Source organism: Cynocephalus volans, chromosome 4 (genome assembly GCF_027409185.1).
Source record: "Cynocephalus volans isolate mCynVol1 chromosome 4, mCynVol1.pri, whole genome shotgun sequence".
Classification (NCBI taxonomy): domain Eukaryota; kingdom Metazoa; phylum Chordata; class Mammalia; order Dermoptera; family Cynocephalidae; genus Cynocephalus; species Cynocephalus volans.
In genome coordinates this window covers 34,093,302-34,114,870 of record NC_084463.1, presented here as the reverse complement: position 1 = coordinate 34,114,870, position 21,569 = coordinate 34,093,302, and the positions used below count along the sequence as shown (strand labels likewise).

The following is a 21,569-nucleotide window of genomic DNA, read 5'->3' as shown; positions in this document are numbered from 1 at the left end:
AAGCAGCTGTGGCACAGTGCCATCTTGAAACTAATCCCAACTGTTAGAGTGCATCCTTTCCTTGGGGCAAGTGACAACTGACTCTCTCTATCCTGAGGCTCCACCTTCATTCTACCATGTTCACACATGTGCCATCAAGACAATGACCCTGGCTACCTGGAGTCTAGACTGGGCAGAAAGACTGAGACCCTAGTGTTAGAACCCACATGGCTCACCCTCTTCCCCAGGATAACAGGCAGGCCTGCTCAGTGGGGAAGCTGCCATATAAGCGGCAATACACCACATTTGTGTGCACCTGCTCTGCACAATCTGCTGGCCCACTGAGCCCACAGGTACCCTTGCCAGCCTGACAGCCAATTCGGCAGTTGCTTTGCCTCACCCCATGGCTCTCCACAGAGCCACAGGGCCCTACTGTACTAGTGTACACCTACTCCCTGACCAACAGCAATAGGGCAATGGCTTTGCCTCTCCTTGGCAGATCTCTACAGAGCAACTAGGCCCTGCTATACCAGGCACACCTGAAAAACAACCAGAAAACCATTTAAAAAGTGGAAGGAATAAGTTCTCACATATCGATAATGACTTTGAATGCAAGGGGATTAAACTCCCCATTTAAAAGATATAGAGTGGATAAATGGACAGAAAAACAAAACCTAACATTATGCTGCCTACAGGAGACCTGCTCCCTGACCAACAGCAATTGGACAGTGGATTTGCCTCTCCACAGCAGGTCTCTACAAAGCTCCTGAGCCTGGCTACACCCTTGAAGGCTTGCTCCAGGATGAATAGCTGATCCAGTGGCCCTCCAAAGAGTTGTCAGGCTCTGCTGCACCAGTGCATGCCAACTGCTAGACCAACAGTAGACCAGGCAGTGACACTGTCTCAAACTGGCAGGCCTCCATAGAGCCACCTGGACTTTTTGCACTCGTGCACACCAGCTCTTGGACAGGGAGTGTCATCTGCTCCACAGACAGGCCTTCACAGAGCTGCTTAATTCCCCACTGTGCACCAAAGCACACCTGCATCCAGCCCAAAATCTGTTCAGGCAGCACACCACTTCCTGGGAGAGACACCTCTAACTGTATAACCATGCCTGGCCTGATAGCCAGTTGTGCAGTGACTTTGTGCCTCAGAGAGACCACCAAACAACCAAATGGCTCTCTGCACTCATACATGCCTGGCCAAACCACCAGCCTAGAGTCTCTGACTCAGCCAAGGAGAGCAAGTGTTGGCAAAAATGCACATAATAAAGGCCAGTAAGGTACTTGCAGACATCACTAAAGAGGATTACAATAAGAGAAACTGCACATAGATTGCACTGCCGAGTCCCACCAAAACCAAAGCCAACACAACATATGCAACAGACACGTTAGAACCCACATACAGAAAACTCATTTGTTCATAATCTATTCCATAAAATTGGGAAAAGCAACTACTCCATTAGATTGCAGATATCAACACAAGGAACACAAGAAACATGAAAAAGTAAGGAAACATGATACACCAAAGGAACACAAAAAGTTTCCAGTAAAGGACCATGAAAATTGATTACATTGTATGATAAATAAAATAAAACAAAATAAAGAGGAAAAAAGGATTATTATGAAATAACTGTAAAGAAATTTCTTTTTTCTCTTTATTTTAATCAATTAATTAACAATGTAATCAATTTTCATGGTCCTTTACCAATTCCTCCCTTTCCCCACACTTGCTCCTCCATTCCCATCCCCAGCAACCTCACTTCTATTCTCCTCCTAAACAGTTCAATGAATTACTGTTTGTTGTTTCTTTCTTTCTTTCTTTCATCTTTCTTTCCTTCTTTCTTTCTTTCTTTCTTTCTTTCTTTCTTTCTTTCTTTCTTTCTTTCTTTCTTTCTTTCTTTCTTTCTTTCTTTCTTTCTTTCTTTCTTTCTTTCTTTCTTTCTTTCTTTCTTTCTTTCTTTCTCTTTCTTTCTTTCTCTCCCCAGAATAAATAAAAATAAAAATATGCAGTATTTCTCTTTCTGTGCCCGACTTATTTTACTTAACATAATTTTCTCTAAGTTCATCCATATACTTCGAGTGGCAGTATTTCATTCTTTTTTATAGCAGAGTAGTATTCCATTGTGTAAATATACCACATTTTCCTTATCCACTTGTCTGATGACAGGTGTTTAGGCTGGTTCCAAATCCTGGCTACTGTAAATAGAGCTGCAATACGCATGGGAGTACTGGTGTCCCTTTGACATGGTGATTTCCATTACTTTGGGTATACGCCCAGCAGTGGGATTGCTGGATCATGTGGCAGGTCTATCTGTAGTTGTTTGAGGAAACTCCGTGCCATTTTCCATAATGGATGCATCATTTTACAGTCCCACCCGCAGTGTACTAGGGTTCCCCTTTCTCCGCACCCTCACTAGGATTTGCTGTTCTCAGTCTTTTTGATAAAATCCAGCCTAACTGGAGTGAAATGATATCTCAAGGTGGTTTTGATTTACAGGTTGCTAACTGATGTTCAGCTTTTTTTCATGTGTCTGTTGGCCATTCTTATATCTTCCTTTGAGAAATGCCTATTCAGCTCTTTTGTCCCTTTTTTAATTGGATTACTTTTTGTTGTTGTTGTTGTTGTTAAGTTGTTTGAGTTCCTTGTATATTCTGGATATTAATGCTTTGTTGGATGCATATTTTGAAAATGTTTATCCCACTCTGTTGGTTGTCTTTTCACTCTGTTAATTGTTTCTTTTGCTGTGCAGAAGCTTTTTGGTTTGATATAAACCCATTTGTTTATTTTTCCTTTTGTTGCCTGTGCTTTTGGGGTTGTATTCATAAAGTCTACTATGCCCAGTCCTACTTTTGGAAGTGTTTACCCCATGTTTTCTTGTAAGAGTTTTATAGTTTCAGGACATATGTTTAATTCTTTAACCCATTTTGAGTTGATTTTGGTATATGGTGAGAGGTACTGGTCTAGTTTCATTCCTCTACATATGGATGTCCAATGTTCACAGCACCATTTATTGAAACATACTCCAGTGTATGTTTCTGGTGCCTTTGTCGAAGACCAGACGACTATAGGTATAAGAGCTGATTTCTGGGTTCTATAATCTGTTCCATTGATCCATGTGTCTGATTCTGTGCCAGTATCATGCTATTTTGGTTACTAAACTTTGTAGTATAATTTGGCATCAGGTAATCTTATGCCTCTGGCTTTATTTATTTTTGCCGGATTGCTTTGTCTATTTGGGGTCTTTTGTTATTCTATATGAATGTTAGGATTGTTTTTTCCATTTCTGTGAAGAATGTCATTGGTATTTTTATGGTGATTACATTGAATGTATAGATAACTTTGGGTAGTGTGGACATTTTCACAATGTGAATTCTTCCAATCCAAGAGCACAGAATATCTTTCCATCTTCTGGTGACCCCCTTTAATTTCTTTCAAGCATGACTTGTAGTTCTCATTGTAGAGATCTTTCACGTCCTTGGTTAACTTTATTCCGAAGTATTTTTTTTGGGGGGGGGTGACTATTGAAAAATGGGCTTACTTTCTTGATTTTATTCCCTGCTAGTTCATTTTTGGAATATAAAAATGTTACTGATTTTTGTTTGTTGATTTTTGTGTTCTGCAACTTTGCTGAAATCATTTATCCTCTTGAAAGAAATTAATGTATTCTCTATATGGAAAATGCAGCTGAGAACCTGATAACTTCTCCAAGAGTGAAGAGTGCACTCATAATTGGGAGAGCCTCTGCCCTAAGATGGCTGAAAAGGGATTCTGAGTGGAAAGTGTGTTCCTCTATGCCAGAGACCAATTAGAGACAAAAATGACAAGGACATGAGTCAACAGAATAAAATCATTGACTGTTTTTGAAGTCAAAGGGATTTAAGGGAAAACATGTTATTTAAAACCTAAATAAATTCTTTGTGTATTTCTTAAGAGAACACAACGTTAAAAATGTGACGGCCTTGCTACTTCATTACATTGTGGAGCTTGCCTTAGATTTCATCCCCCTTTAGTTCTTAATCTGAATTCATAGACATTAATGCCAGGAGAATTAATACTAATATGCAGCATTTGGGAATTTTATTGCAGAAATATAAATCTCATCACTAAGGCATATTTGTACTGGAGTCAGAGAATACTTACAAGTGGTGGTTTGTATGCACACTATTTAAATTTCTTGAGACTCACTTTCCTTATGAAAAGAAAACTGTTTTCATAGTTTTTCATATATTTACTCAGAGGATTAAATGAGATGATTCATATAAAGTGCTTAACACAATGTTCAGCATAAAAAAACATTTAATAGCAGTTGGTTTCTATTATTCATCGAGGTCATTATTGCTGTTGAAAGACTGTGCTCTTACAAAGCATTTAGTGAAGTGCTCTCTTGATATCCCTGTTTCTTAGACTATAGATGAAAGGATTCAGCATTGGAGTCACTACTGAATACGGAACAGCCGATAGGGTGTCCCTCTCAGGGGTATGAGAGGAGGAGGGGCTGAAGTAGACAGTGATGGCTGTGCCATAAATCAGCACCACCAGTGAAAGCTGGCAGCCACAGGTGGAAAAGGCTCTCTGTTTCCCCTGAGTAGACGGGACCTTCGGGATGGTGAGAAGGTAAGTCCATAGGATATGAGGATGCAGATAAGGGGTGTGAGTGCCAATAGACTTCCCACTGTAAAAAGGAACATCACATTAAAGGAGACATCACAGCAGGAGAGCTGCAGGAGAGGAATGAGATCACAGAAGAAATGGTGAATGACATTGGAGGCACAGAAGGACAGATGTGCCATCAGGAGAGTATACAGGAGGGCATGGAGATAAGTAACAACCCAGAGCCCTGCCACCAGCTGCACACAAAGGTGAGGATTCATTTTGGTGGTATAATGTAAAGGGTGGCAAATTGCGACATACATATGATATGCCATTATACAGAGAAGGAGGCTGCCCATATTCACAAAAGACAGGGAAAAGAAGGACTGGGTGAGGCAGCCTGTAAAAAAGAGTCTGGGTGTTGGTCAAGATGTACACAACCATTTGGGGGGATGTAGTGGAAGTAAAACAGTTGTCAACAAAGGCCAAGTTACTAAGGAAGGGATACATGGCAGAATGGAGGTGAGAGTCAAAGCCAATGACCTGGATGATGAACAGGTTCCCCAACATGGTGAGTAAGAACATACAGAGAAAAAGCACAGGCAGGAGGTGCTGCTGCTCTGCTGAGCTGGAGAGTCCCAGAAGGACGAATTCCCTGTTAGATTTTTGTTTTCCATCTTCTCATTGAATGTAGAAAAAAGAAATTAAAATCTGGAGGCCAGCAATATTAAATCTCTCATTCACAGCTACATGTGTGTGTATGTATGTGTGTGTGTGTGTAATTATGTACCATCCAAATTCTTGCTTGCTTGGATGCTTGGCAATTACATCTTGTGTTTATGATATTCTGTCTATATGTACACATAGACATGCTGAACATACTAATATCAACTTTGTTCAAAAAAGAATGGCCTCTTCCTCCAATTGAAAATGCAAATTATGTGAATAATGACCATTTAAAAAAAAGTTGGGACAGCTATTTTTCTTTGAGCTCAGTAATTATATGATTCATGTTGATTTTCTATACAAAAATACTTATTATTTTCAGCAGTCGTGCTATTTACTCCGACCTTTCTCAATCTGATGCTCATTCTGTTCATAACTACGATGGCAGATATCTTTATATCAGCTTTCTTTCTTCTCATAAAAATAAGTTTTGGTCATTGATACTCATAAGTCCATCTCTATTCCTTGGGTTGACAATTGCTTCTTTGGTACATGCTGGTCATTTAATGTGGACTGAACTTTCAGGCCCTTGCCTCATAGCATCTCATGTGAACTATATAGAGAGGGTAACAGTACTTTTCTGTTCCTATTAAAATTCTTTATAGAGTGTCTTGCTGCTTGCAACTCATCACTTACTATCCAAATTCATCTCTGTATCAATCCAATTTATACTCTCTTTTTATTATAAAGATTATCAATGCAAAAAACCATATTTATAGCAATCAACAAGCAAGCAAACATCCATATATTCATGCAACTCATACATGTTGTTCAAGATGCCTCATTTTCTTTCCCTGCCAATCATTTTCATCACAGTGTAACATAGTTTAGCACTATATTATATGCACCTCCTGGTTCTGTACTAGGACAGATGATTAAGGCTAGAGGACACAATATAAGACATTTGTTTCTATTACAATGTTTTGAATTCCAACTTAATCAGAAACCTCATTGACATTAAGACATTCATCTCCCTATGATTTCTGTCATCTTAATTAATTTTATCACATCCCCTTTTGCCCAACCTAAGGCATGTATGGATAAAGCCTGTACTGAGAGGAAATATTACATATTCTTGTACATACATTTCTTTGAGTAAACAGCACCCTTTCAAAGGTGGCTTTCTTCTACTGCAGGATGCATCAGTTACAACATTTTTCTCAATCCTGCATACTCACTCTGAAATATCCCTTTTATGATAAGCATAACAAATCATCTCTTCTTTTTCGCTGCTTCATTGTGGCCAGTGACAAGTTTAGGAATGAATTTTGATTTATTATGCTGAATCTTTGATATATAACATAAACATGCATATAATTTACACAAAGTGCAAAATAGTGCTTATGGAAGCAATAAATAAATGAAAAATTCTGGTAAAAATTTTTGTAATAAATGTATGAATTTTTTGGAACAGATTTTTCATTTTATATTCTCATTTATAGTACGTCATGTTTATTCCAGAATTTTATCATTTAACCAGGGATTTTAAAACCTCACTCTACCAGTGAAGTATTTAACAGCTTCATTTAAAAAAGTGTTTTATGTGTTACAGTTCAATTACTTTAGATACATCTTTACTAAAACAAAGAAAAAAATGTATGAATACATACCCTGTTTTTGAGACCTTCTGCCACCTACAACTTTTCCCCTCCCTGAATGTCCAACCACACAAATACAGGTGAACCTATGCATTGATTCAGATTCCTAGTCAAGAATGAAAAATAGAAGAATGAGATATAGATAAATGTTTTCCTCTCTGCAGAAACTAACAGACTATCCCATGGGGAGTACTTACTTTTATTTATTTATGTAATACAAAGGGACAGACTTTGCACAAAGGTACAGTTTTCTCCCTTGAGCTCAGCACCCAAGAGAATGCACACAGTTCTACATTCATCTTCTAATGACTTTTCTCTTTATTATGAAATGTTTTGTCTTCTATTTTGAAGTGAAAGAAAACACGGAGTGAATTATTAAATGTAGGGAGAAAGCATTAAAGCCCATGATCCTTCTCAGTTAGATTCTTTTTTTCTTTTACAAGGTAATATTGCTTGGGGGAATTAATGATAGGAAAAGATGGACAACTGAAACCAAAAGCCTACAAACCTATCTATTCCATCTTCACACAACATTTTAAACATATGCCCATTTATCTGAATTCAAAGATGCATTTACTACTGCACATTGAAATAAACATGTTATTAAAGACATAGTTTTTATTTTGGTGTATTCGAGTAAATATAAGAACATTCTTGAGAGACATACGTTTAAATCACCTTGAAACATGCAAGGTACATATATATATATATATATATAGTGTATGTATAGTTTTTATGTGGTATATGAGGGTACTTCAAATAGATTGGGCAAAATGGAATTAAAATATAATACAAATTTTTACATAAACATTTTGAAGCAGTTTCATATGTAATACATATAAAATTTGTATATGTATGCATAAGTATACACACATATCTAGGCACATGTTCATACCTGTATATTTTGTAATATAGAAGAAGTCTTATATTATCAATTGACAGGGAGTGATAGAGTTGAGACTTATTTACATTGATGTTTAGTGATAATTTATGTCTGAGTCTATATTGTATGGCCAATTTAACATTTTTGTAGAGTTCTTTTAGAATATAAGTATGAGACTCTTGCAGGAGATTCATGGACTATTGGAAAGCAATCTAAAATTAGAAATCTGGAAAGAAGCAAAATAGGGATCAACTTTTATTATATAATTACCATGTGTGGTGCACTGTGAAGTGGCTTTGCAGGCACTTTCTCATATAATATCTAAACAGCTTTGCGACATTCCATCCCTCATTTAGAGAGAAAGTAAATAGCACTTAGAGAAGTTAAGTATGTAAAAACCAGAGAACTCTAGAATGAGCTATGTTCGCATGCTGTATTTATTTGTACATGTTGAACCTTATACAAAAATATGTAATATTTGTTTTCCTTCAAGAAAACAAAATAGTTTGGTGTCTCTGCCACCCAAAAACGTATTTATTTTAACTTGTACCTATGAAGAGGTGGTGTGAATGATGAGCTTCATTTAACAATTTGGCATCCAAGCAGAACTTTACTTTGAATTAATTTTCATCGTGTGTGTGTATGTGTGTGTGTGTGTGTGTGTGCGTGTGTGTGTGTGCGCGTGTGTGTGTGTGCGTGTGTGTGTGTGTGTGCGTGCGTGTGTGTGTGTGCGCGTGTGTGCATGTGTGTGTGCGTGCGTGTGTGTGTGCATGTGTGTGTGCGTGTGTGTGTAATGGCAGGGCATGATGAGTGTTAGAAGAGACAATTTGTTGCAGGTCTAGTGGTAGGGAATCAGAATTATAGACTTTTTAGTGGTAATGGAAATGCTGAGGAGCCTCAAACATGAGTGTGTGGAAACTTCGAGTGATGACCTGTTCCCAGACACTGAAAACATACACTATATCAAATACCTACTAGCACACATATGCTATTTCAAGTACGTTGTCTAATAAAAAATGAATTCAGTAAAGTTTCAAGGCACAAAGTCATTATTTAAAAATCGGCAGCATTTTTTATACACAAATAACCACCTAGATGAAAAAGAAATCAAGAAAACAATCCCATTCACGGTAGTGTCAAAACTCACACACACACACACACAGAGGAATAAATTTAATGAAGGAAGTGAAAGATCTGTGGACTAAAAGCTATAAAACATTGATCATTGATGAAAGAAATTGAAGAAGACACAAAGCAATATACAGATTCAGCACAACTCCAATCACAATCACAATGGAATTCTTCACAGGAGTAAAAAAACAAACAGAAAAATAGTAAAATTGGTATGGGATTACAAAAGACCTCCTGCCAAAACAATTCTGAGAATGAAAACAAAGTTGGAGACATTATACCTCCTTATTTAAAATTACATAACAAAGCTATAGTAATCAAACAGTGTGGTGCTGGCATATAAATAAACACATAGACCAGCTGAACAGAATAGAGAGCACAGAAATAAATCTAAACATATATGATCAAGTAATTTTTAATAAGAGCACCAAGAGGACACAATGAGGAAAGGATAACCTCTTCAATAAATGGTGCTGGGAAAACTGGATTTCCACACATAAAAGATTAAAACTGAGACTTTATCTTACACTAAGCACAAAAATCATCCCAAAATGGATGAAATAACTTAAGGTAAGACTTGAATCTATAAACCTCCTAGAAGAGAACACTGGGGAAAAGCTCCTGGACACTGACTTTGTTAATGATTTCTTGAATATCACACCAATAGCTCAGGCTTACAAAAACAAAACTAAATGAATGGGACTACATCAAGTTAAAAATGTTCTGCACATTTGCTGGCGTATAGTTGTTTATAGTAGTCTCGAATGATTCCTTGTATTTCAGATGAATCAGTTGTAATATCGCCTTTTTCATTTCTAATTTTTGTTATTTGAGTCTTCTCTCTTCTTTTTTTTGTTAGCCATGCTAATGGTTTGTCAATTTTATTTATCTTTTCAAAAAACCAACTTTTTGATTCGTTGATCTTTTGAATTGTTTTTTGGTTTTCAATTTCATTCAGTTCTGCTCTGATCTTAATGATTTCTTTCCGTCTGCTAACTTTAGGTTTGGATTGTTCTTGTTTTTCTAGTTCTTTAAGGTGAAGTGTTAGGTTGTTCACTTGCCATCTTTCTATTCTTCTGAAGTGTGTGTTTAATGCGATAAATTTTCCCCTCAATACTGCTTTTGCAGTATCCCACAGGTTTTGGTATGATGTATCATTGTTTTCATTAGTTTCAATAAATTTTTTGATTTCCTGCTTGATTTCTTCTTGGACCCATATGTCATTAAGTAGAATGCTGTTTAATTACCATGTGTTTGTATATTTTCCAGAGTTTCATTTGTTATTAATTTCTAGTTTTAATCCATTGTGGTCTGAGAAAATACATGGGATAATTGCAATTTTTTTGTATTTATTGAGACTTGATTTGTGACCTAATATGTGATCTATCCTGGAGAATGATCCATGTGCTGATGAGAAGAATGAATATTCTGAGGTTGTTGGGTGGAATGTTCTGAAGATATCTGCCAATTCCAATTTGTCTAGAGTATTGTTTAGATCTTGTGTTTCTCTACTGATTCTTTGCCTAGATGATCTGTCTAATATTGATAGTGGGGTGTTCAGGTCCCCTGCTATTATGGTATTAGTGTCTATTTCCTTCTTTAGGTCTAATAGAGTTTGTTTTATAAATCTGGCTGCTCCAACATTGGGTGCATACATATTTATGATTGTTATGTCTTCTTGATGGATCAGTCCTTTTATCATTAAGTAGTGTCCCTCATTCTCTATTTTTATGGTTTTTAGTTTAAAGTCTTCAGCAAATGGTGCTGGGATAACTGGATATCCATATGCAGGAGAATGAAACTAGATCCATACCTCTCACCGTATACTAAAATCAACTCAAAATGGATTAAGGATTTAAATATACACCCTGAAACAATAAAACTTCTTAAAGAAAACATAGGAGAAACACTTCAGGAAATAGGACTGGGCACAGACTTCATGAATACGACCCCAAAAGCACGGGCAACCAAAGGAAAAATAAACAAATGGGATTATATCAAACTAAAAAGCTTCTGCACAGCAAAAGAAACAATTAAAAGAGTTAAAAGACAACCAACAGAGTGGGAGAAAATATTTGCAAAATATATATCTGACAAAGGATTAATATCCAGAATATATAAGGAACTCCAACAACTGTACAAGAAGAAAACAAACAACCCGATTAAAAAATGGGCAAAAGAGCTAAGTAGGCATTTCTCTAAGGAAGATATACAAATGGCCAACAGACATATGAAAAAATGCTCAACATCACTCAGCATCCGGGAAATGCAAATCAAAACCACATTGAGATACCATCTAACCCCAGTTAGGATGGCTAAAATCCAAAAGACTATGAACAATAAATGCTGGCGAGGCTGCGGAGAAAAAGGAACTCTCATACATTGTTGGTGGGACTGCAAAATGGTGCAGCCTCTATGGAAAATGGTATGGAGGTTCCTCAAACAATTGCAGATAGATCTACCATACGACCCAGCTATCCCACTGTTGGGTATATACCCAGAGGAATGGAAATCATCAAGTCGAAGGTATACCTGTTTCCCAATGTTTATCGCAGCACTCTTTACAATAGCCAAGAGTTGGAACCAGCCCAAATGCCCATCATCGGATGAGTGGATACGGAAAATGTGGTACATCTACACAATGGAATACTACTCAGCTATAAAAACGAATGAAATACTGCCATTTGCAACAACATGGATGGACCTTGAGAGAATTATATTAAGTGAAACAAGTCAGGCACAGAAAGAGAAATACCACGTGTTCTCCCTTATTGGTGGGAGCTAAAAATTAATATATAAATTCACACACACACACACACACACACACACAAACGGGGGGGGGAAGAAGATATAACAACCACAATTATTTGAAGTTGATACGACAAGCAAACAGAAAGGACATTGTTGGGGGGGAGGGGGAGGGAGAAGGGAGGGAGGTTGTGGTGATGGGGAGCAATAATCAGCCACAATGTATATCGACAAAATAAAATTAAAAAAATAAAAATTAAAATAAAAATTAAAAAAAAAATGTTCTGCACAGCTAAGAAATCAATCAAGAAACTAAACTAGCAGCCTAAGGATTAGATAAAATATTTGCAAACCATACAGTATCTGGTAAGGGGCTAATATCCCAAATTTATTTTAAAAACTCATACAACTCAATAGTAGAAAAAAAATAACCCAGTTAAAAAATGGGCAAAGGAACTGAATAGACATTTTTCCAAAAAAGACATACAAATGGCCAACAAGTACATGAAAAGATGCTTAACATCATGAGTCATAAGAGAAATGCAAATCAAAACCACTATGAAATACTACCTCATACCCATTAACATGGCTATTGTCAGAAAGTCAAAATATAAATACTGGTGAGTGTGTGGATATACACTATTGGTGAGAATGCAGACAGGTACTGCCATTATGGAAAACAGAATGCAGGTTTCTAAAGTAATTAAAAATAGAACTACCAGATGACCCAGATATACTTCCTCTGGATATATACCCAAAGGAAATGAAATCATCTATAAACTGGGGCTGGCCTGTTTTGGAGGCAGGCATGAAGTCTGGGTCTGCAGGGGCAAATCTGGACTCTGGGGTTATGGGTGCTGACTGGAGTCACTGGGGCTGGAATAGAGATTGGATTTCCAGAGGCTGGCCAGGATGCTTGGTGTGCAGGTGATGATGGACTCCAGGTCCACAGGACTGGTCTGGATCCTGGAGCCACCAGGGATAGCCTGTAACCTAGATCCTGTGCCTGTTAGTGCTGACTTAGCACTGATGTCTACTGAGATAGGCTTGGAAGCTGGGTCCATATGCAATAACTGGGTTCCTGAGACCAGGAGTGTTGAGCTGGTTCTGCAGCAGGTCTTAAGCCTGGGAATATGTGGGCCATCCTCTCTCTGAGCTAGTCTGAAACCTGGATGGATCTGGAGATGGAAGGCCACAGAGGTTGGCCTGGTGCTAGGTGAGCCTGGAGCATGTGTCCCCAGAGGCAAGTCTGATGTCTAGGGCTATTAACACCAGCCTGGCACTGAGGTTGTCAGAGCCTGGGACCACTCAGGTTGGCGTGGAGACCAAGTCTACTGGGCAGGCCTAAGGTCTGCAGTTATGTGATCCAGCATGCACCAACGGAGCCCTGGAGGCTCAGTCCTCAGGTAAGGGCCTGGAGTCTGGGGATGTGGGGAGCCTGCCTAGTGCTGGGCTTAATGGGGTAGATCTAGTGTTGGGGTCCAAGGCACAGGATGGTGTTTACTTCTCTCCTTTTCCTGAGTAGAGGGTATCACTCTCCTTACTGCACTTCTTGGGGTTGGGAGAGAGATGCTGTGGGTAATGTAAAAGTGTCCTTTCTACCCTGTTCAATTAATCTTTTTCTCATTTCTGCACTTAACCCAGGTGCCGTAATCTGTTACCTGGTATCCTTAGCTTTTGTGAAGATATTTTCATATGTAAATTGTTATTTCTCATCAACTAAATATCAGTCATCTACTCAATATCTACTCAAATCAATATCAACATCCTACAGCATCACTGTCAGAATGCTGATATTTCTGAATATCCACATTATCAGCATTCTTACAAAATTATGGACTCAAGGGTTATTTACAGTCACATTGAAAGCATGAATATTGTCTCAACAAATAATATGTAAACTTTTTATATATGAGATTACTATTACAATTGTGAAATATCACAAGAGTAATAGAACAATAGAGCCTCAAAAAAATGACTTTGGGCCTCACTGCAGCCAGACCCCATCGGCAGCCTGGCCAAGTGCATGCTGACCAGAGAGACTGCCCCCCCCTCGAGAGGCCCAATACCCATGGAGACCAAGCACTCCATGGCACAAGCATGTGACTGAGAAAATAGGACTTGCCACCCCTGAATCACATCCCCAGCCTGGTCGAGTGCATGCCAACCAGAGTGGTGACCCCCAGAGAGGCCCAAGACACACGACAACCACATGCCTGAGGCACCAGTACACAACCAAGCAGGCACTGAGGCAGCTGTGTCAAATTGGCAGTCCTAGCAGGTTCCTAGCCAGACAATAGTGTTAAACCAGTGGATCGTGAAATCCCATGCCACGATGACTAAACATCAAAGGAAAGATACCAGAAATATGAAAAATCAAGTACACCACCAAAGGATAATAACTCTCAAGCTCTAGATCCTATAGAACAAGAAGCCCTTGAAATATCTGACAAGGAACTTTGAGTAATAAGTCTAAGGAAACTAAATGAGATAGAAGAAAACTCAGCTAGACAACACGATGAAATGAGGAAAAGTATACAGGACCTGAAAAATATCCATGGAAATCAATGCCCTGAAAAAGAATGTAGCAGAGCTTGCTGAGCTGAAGAATTCATTCAATGAAATAAAAAACACAACAGAAAGTTTAACCAGCAGGCTTGTAGAAGCAGAAGAGAGAACTTCTGACCTTGAAGGTGGACTGTTTGAAATAACACAAGCAGACAAAAAAATAAATAAATAAACAAGGAAAAATAATTAAAAACATTGAAGAAAATCTAAGAGAGATATCAGACAACCTTAAGCACTCAAATATCTGAGTCATGGGTATTCCAGAAGGGGAGGAAAAAGGAGATTGCATCGAAAACATATTCAACAAAACAGTGGCAGAAAACTTCCCAGACATAGGAAAAGACACAGATATTCAGATTCAGGAAGCTGAAAGATCCACAAATGCCTTCAACCCAAAAAGGTCTTCTCCAAGACATGTTATAATCAAATTGGCAAAACTCAAGGACAAAGAAAGAATCTTAAAAGTTACAAGAGAGGGGCCGAGCCTGTGGCGCACTTGGTAGAGTGCTGCGCTGGGAGCGCGGCGACGCTCCCGCCACGGGTTCAGATCCCATATAGGAATGGCCAGTGCGCTCACTGGCTGAGTGCTGGTCACGAAAAAGACAAAAAAAAAAAAAAAAAAAAAAAGTTACAAGAGAGAAGCATCAAGTCACCTATAAGGGAGCCCCAATCAGACTAACATCACACTTTTCATCACAAACCCTAAAAGCCAGAAAGTAATTGGATGATATATTCAAAATACTAAAAGACAGAGATTTCCAGCAAGAATACTTTACCCCACAAGGCTATCCTTCCAAAACGAAGGGCAAATCATATAGTTATCAAACAAACATAAACTGTGGGAATTCACTACCACATGATCACCCTTACAAGAAATACTCAAGGGAATACTGGGTTTGGTACCTGAAAAATAACTACCACTGCTATAAAAACTCAAGAAAAATCAAAACCCACCAGTAAAATAAAAATGCCAACACTGAAGAGAAAAAAAAAGTTTATCTATAACCCAAGAAACCAACAAATACAGAAGACAAACAGTAAATCAGAAAGAAAGGAACAAAAGACACTTAAGACATCCAGACAAAAATCAATAAAATGATATGAGTAAATCAACACTTTTCAATAACAACTCTTAATGTAAAAGGATTAAATTCCCCAATCAAAAGAAACAGACTGACTGGATTAAAAAGGAGGACCCAACTATATGCTGCCTTCAAGAGACCCACCTCACCTATAAAGACTCACATAGACTAAGAGTGAAAGGATGGAAAAAGTTTGACCATGCAAATAGAAATGACAAACGAGCTAGAGTAGCTATTCTTATATCTGAAAAAATAGCCTTTAAACTAAAAACCATAAAAAGAGATAATGGGGGCCACTACCTAATGATAAAAGATTCATCCATCAAGACGATACAACAATCATAAATATATGCACACCCAATGTCAGAGCTGCCAGATTTATAAAGCAAACTGTACTAGACCTAAAGAAGGGAATAGACACTAATACCATAATAGCAGGGGACCTGAACAACCCACTAACAATATTGGACAGATCATCTAGGCAAAGGAGCAGCAGAGAAACACAAGATCTAAACAACACTCTAGGCCAATTGGACATGGCAGATATCTACAGAACATTCTATGCAACAACCTCAGAATTTTCATTCTTCTCATCAGCACATGGATCATTCTCCAGGATAGATCACATGCTACATCACAAATAAAGTCTCAACAAAGTTTTAAAAATTGGAATTATTCCAGGTATTTTTTCAGACCACAATGGATTAAAATTAGAAAGCAATAACAAATGAAATTCTGTAAACTATACAAACACTTGGAAATTAAACAGCATTCTACTTAATGACATATGTGTCCAAGAAGAAATCAAACAGGAAATCAAAACATTTCTTGAAACTAATGAAAACAATGATACATCATAACAAAACCTGTAGGATACTGCAAAAGCAGTACTTAGGGGATAATATATTGCATTGAGTGCATACTTCAGAAGAATGGAATGATGGCAAGTAAACAAACACTTCACCTTAAGGAATTAGAAAAACAAGAACAATTTAAACCCAAAGTTAGTAGACAGAAAGAAATAATTAAGACCAGAGCAGAAATAAATAAAAGAGAAACCAAAAAAAACAATACAACAGAACAATGAAACATAAAGCTGGCATTTTGAAAAGATAAATAAAATTGACAAACCATTAGCATAGCTAAAAATAGAAGAGAGAAGACCCAAATAACAAAAATTAGAAATGAACATGGTGATATCACAACTGATAACTCTGAAATACAAGGAATCATTAGAGACTACTATAAACAACTATAGGCCAACAAATTTGAAAATCTGGAGGAAATGGATAAATTTCTGGGCACCCACAAACTACCAAGACTGAGCCAAGATGATGTAGAAAACATGAACAGACCCATAACAATAAAAGAGATTGAAGCTGTTATCAGAAGGCTCTCAACAAAGAAAAGCCCAGAACCAGGTGGGTTCACAGCAGAATTCTACCAAATGTTCAAAGAGGAATTGACACCAATTCCCTACAAACTATTCCAAAAGATTGAAACAGAGGCAATTCTCCCAAACTCATTCTATGAAGCAAACCTGACACCAAAACCAGGTAAATACACAACAAAAAAAGAAACTATAAGCCAATATCCTTGATGAAGGTAGATGCCAAAATCCTCAATAAAATACTAGCTAACAAAGCACAGTAACACATACGCAAAATTATACACCATGATCAAGTGGTATACATCCCAGAGATGTCATTTTGGCTCAACACATGCAAATCAATAAACGTGATAAACCATATCAATAAAATCAAGCACAAGGACCATATGATCATCTCTATAGACGCTGAAAAAGCATTTGATAAAATTCAACACTCGTTTATGATAAAGACACGCTACAAGTTGGGTATAGATGGAAAGTATCTCAACATAATTAAAGCCATTTGTGATCAACCCACTGCCAATATCATCCTGAATGAAGAAAAGCTGAAAGTTTTCCCCTTAAGAACATTAACTAGACAAGGATGCCCACTCTCACCACTCCTATTTAATACAGTGTTGGAAGTACTAGCCAGAGCAATCAGGGAAGAGAATTAAATAAAGGGCATCCATATTGGAAAAAATGAAGTCAAACTGTACCTGTTTACAGATGACATGATCCTATATATCGAACAGCCTAAAGCCTCTACAAAAAAACTCTTGGAGTTGGTAAATGATTTCAGCAAAGTTGCAGGATACAAAATCAACACAAAAAAATCAGTAGCATTTCTATTCTCCAGTAGTGAAGATGCACAAAGAGAAATCAAAAAGCTAGCCTGTTTACAATAGCCACCAAAAAAATAAAATACTTAGGAATAGAGTTAACCAAGGATGTGAAAAATCTCTATAATGAGAGATTATACTGCAAATCACTGCTGAGAGAAATTAAAGAGGACACAGAAGATGGAAAGATATCCCATGCTCTTGGGTTCATAGAATCAACATAGTGAAAATGTCCATACTACCCAAAGTGATTTACAAATTCAATGCAATCCCTATCAAAATCCCAATGACATATTTCTCAGAAATGGAAAAAACTATCCAGACATTTATATGGATTAAAAAAAAGACCATGCTCGCCAAAGCAATTCTGAGCAAAAAAAATAATAAAGCCATAAATAAATAAGTAATAATATCATTTATTAATAATATCATTTATTTATAATTATTTATAAATAATAATATTATAAATACTATTTTATTAATAATTAAATAATATTATTATATTAATAAAGCCATAAATAAATAAAAAAATAATAATAACCCATAATAAAGCCACAACTGACTTTAAACTATACTACAAAGCTATAATAACCAAAACAGCATGGTACTGGCCTAAAAACAGACACACTGATCAATGGAATAGATTAGAGAATCATGAAATAAACCCACACACCTACAGCCATCTGATCTTTGACAAAGGCACCAAGCCTGTACACTGGGGAAGAGACTGCCTCTTCAGCAAATGGTGCTGGGATAACTGGATATCCATATGCAGGAGAATGAAACTAGGCCCATACCTCTCCCCATATAGTAAAATCAACTCGAAATGCATTAAAGAATTAAATATACACCTTGAAGCAATAAAACTTCTTAAAGAAAACTTCGGAGAAACCTTTCAGGAACTCCAACTGGGCACAGACTTCATGAATACGAACCCAAAAGAATGGGCAACCAAAGGAAAAATAAACACATGGGATTATATCAAACTAAAAAGCTTCTGCACAGCAAAAGAAACAATTAACAGAGTTAAAAGACAACCAACAGAGTGGGAGAAACTATTTGCAAAATATACATCTGACAAAGGATTAATATCCAGAATGCATAAGGAACTGAAACAACTTTACAACAACAAAAAAATGTAGCCGAATTTACAAATGGGCAAAAGATCTAAATAGGCATTTCTCAAAGGAAGTTTATGAATGGCCAACAGACACATTAAAAAATGCTCAATATCACTCAGCATTTGGGACATGCAAATCAAAACCACACTGATATACCATCTTACCCCAGTTTGGATGGCTAATATCCAAAAGACTGAGAATGATAAGTGCTGGAGAGGTTGTGGAGGAAAAGGAACTCTCATACACTGTTAGTGGGACTGCAAAATGGTGCAGCCTCTATAGAAAACGGTATGGATGTTCCTCAACAATTGCAGATAGATCTACCATACGACCCAGCTATCCCACTGCTGGGATATACCCAGAGGAATGAAAATCATCAAGTCGTAGGTATACCTGTTCTCCAATGTTCATTGTGGCAGTATTTACATTACTAGAAGTTGGAACCAGCCGAAATGTCCATCATCAGATGAGTGAATACGAAAAATGTAGTATATCTACACAATGGAATACTACTCTACTATAAAAAAGAATGAAACACTGCCATTTGCAACAACATGGATTGGCCTATAGAGAATGATGTTAAGTGAAACAAGTCAGACAGAGGAAGAGAAATATCACATGTTCTCACTTATTTGTGGGAGCTAAAAATAAATAAATAAATACCCAAATAAACTGGAGTGGGAGGGAAAAAGACCCAACAATTTCAATTTCTTGAAGTTGATACGAGAAGCGAACAGATATGAGGTTGATGGCAGGGATGGGGGAGCGGAGTGAGGGAGGAGGATTTTGGTAATGGGCCACAATAATCAATCACATTGAATATTGACAAAATAAAATAAAATTTAAAAAATATAAGTATGTAAGGTGATGAATAAATTAATTAGCTTAATTAATTATTCCATAATGTATACACATAAGTGAAAACATTACATTGTATCCCGTAAATATATATACAACTATGTCGATTAAAAATAAAAGAAAAAAGAAAAAAAATGGTTTTGAAGGATTTGTTAAAGTGTTCTGCTTATTTGTGATTTTATATCAGAATTGTTTTGTGATGCCACATGTGCATTTCTAGAAATATTCTCAAGGAACTGTTTATGTTATTTGCCTTTGTAAAGGGAACCTGGAAATCACAGATGGGAGAGATACATCTTAGTCTTTGCATAATTTTTTGTATTAGTTGCATTTTTAGTATATACATTGTTTTATAAAATGTTTTAAAGCATGCTTACAGAAGTGTAAGTGCAAGGTTTATATATTTGTTTTCTGAGTTTCCATGACTTTGAATTCACAGGTTTCACTAAGATTTTTTTTTTAAATGGAGGTGGGAGAAACATTTTCACAAACAAGAAATTAATAAGTTGGTTCTTAAGACATATGTTTTTAAAATATTTATGAGTCTGCTTCCAACAGTTTTTTCCTCAGACAAAAGTGCTTGAATCATCAGCCATAGTTTTATTACTCAAGAGAAAAAAAATTATTTAGTAAGGTGTCCTGGTTGCTGCCCTCATAAACATGGGACAGATAGTCCTTTGTCTTCCCCTCAGCATGGAAGTTCGAGGTACTAGAAATCTTACCTACTTACTGCGTAGAGGTTGTGACTCTCTGCACCCAAACAGCACGCTCTGCTTCTGGGTTCCCATGAACACCACCAAAATGTTCCTTTGAAGACCCAAAGAGTCAGTTTCTTGGAGGAAGTACAGCATGTGCAGTCTGCCTAAATTAAACTGTAATTCCAAGTGGTATTTCTCTGAATTTTTTGTTTGTTTTATGTTGCAAATATGTAATTATTTTCCCACATTTAAAATGACTTACACTGAACATATTTGTTGAATAGGTCATTATCTCCCATTGAGTTCAAAAGGCTAATTCAGGCTATTATTTCCTACTATATACATTTTTCCTGAGGAATATCATCTGTTTCCAATATTTCAACAACATAGTGTTTATTGATGGTTCCCAAATATTTCTCAAGCCCATAAGACTGACCATTTTTTCTGGTGCTGAGACCAGTAATCCCCAAGTCATCTTTTACTTTTCTATGTCTAATAAATTTAAATTTCGTGTCCACTCCTTAGTTATTCTTTTCTAATACATTTGTTGTGTGACCACTTTTTACGTCCTCCACTGCTGATCACTCTGGTCTGAGACACCACTTCTTGTAACCAAGATAGAGCAATCAACAGAGTAAAAATGCATCCTACAGAATGAGAGAAAATATTTGAAAAGCATGTATCTGATAAGGAGTTAATAGCCAGAATATATAAATAAAAGCTTCTGCAACTCAACACAGCAGCAAAGTACTCAACCTGATTAAAAATTGGGCAAATGACTTGACTAGACATTTTTCCAAACAAGATATGCAAATGGTCAACAAGCACGTGAAAAAATGTTCAACTTCACATATCATTAGGAAGTTGCAAATCAAAACCAGAACGAGATACTACACACCCATTAGGATGACTACTATTAAAAGGAAGGAAAAAATCAGCAGGACTGATGTCATCAAATGGCAAAATAGACACTTCCCAGCATCTCATCCTCCAATATGCAATCAGTTTACAACTGTTGAAAAAGAAAGACTGCCAACCTGGAACTGATGGAGATGGGGGAGGTAGAGGAGAGACCTATGGAATTCATGAAGGCACATGAGAGGCAATGGTGGGAAGGCATAGGGATAGCACCTATTCTTCTGAGCCAGCCTGGTAAGATGGCAAGGACTAGTACTTACAGAAGCTTGAAAAAGCTGCAGCAGAATTCTTTCCATAAACCTGCTTGGAGTCTGCAGGGGAAAGGAGAGCTATGGAATGCACTCTACCAACTCACAACTCACAGGCAATGAAGTCCACTGGCAGGATTCCCCAAGACCCACACAGGAGCAGACAGCCACAACTGACTAGAGAGGAGAACTGCCTAGAAGATGGTG

The 21,569-nt window shown here is 37.2% G+C and overlaps 1 protein-coding gene and 1 pseudogene across 1 annotated transcript in view; both read right to left on the bottom strand.

Annotated features, from left to right (window-relative positions):
* LOC134375210 (glutamine and serine-rich protein 1-like) overlaps positions 1 to 21,569 on the bottom strand; it is an 824,919-nt gene that overhangs the window by 548,167 nt on the left and 255,183 nt on the right.
* On the bottom strand, positions 4,315 to 12,722 carry LOC134374952 (olfactory receptor 1C1-like; annotated as a pseudogene).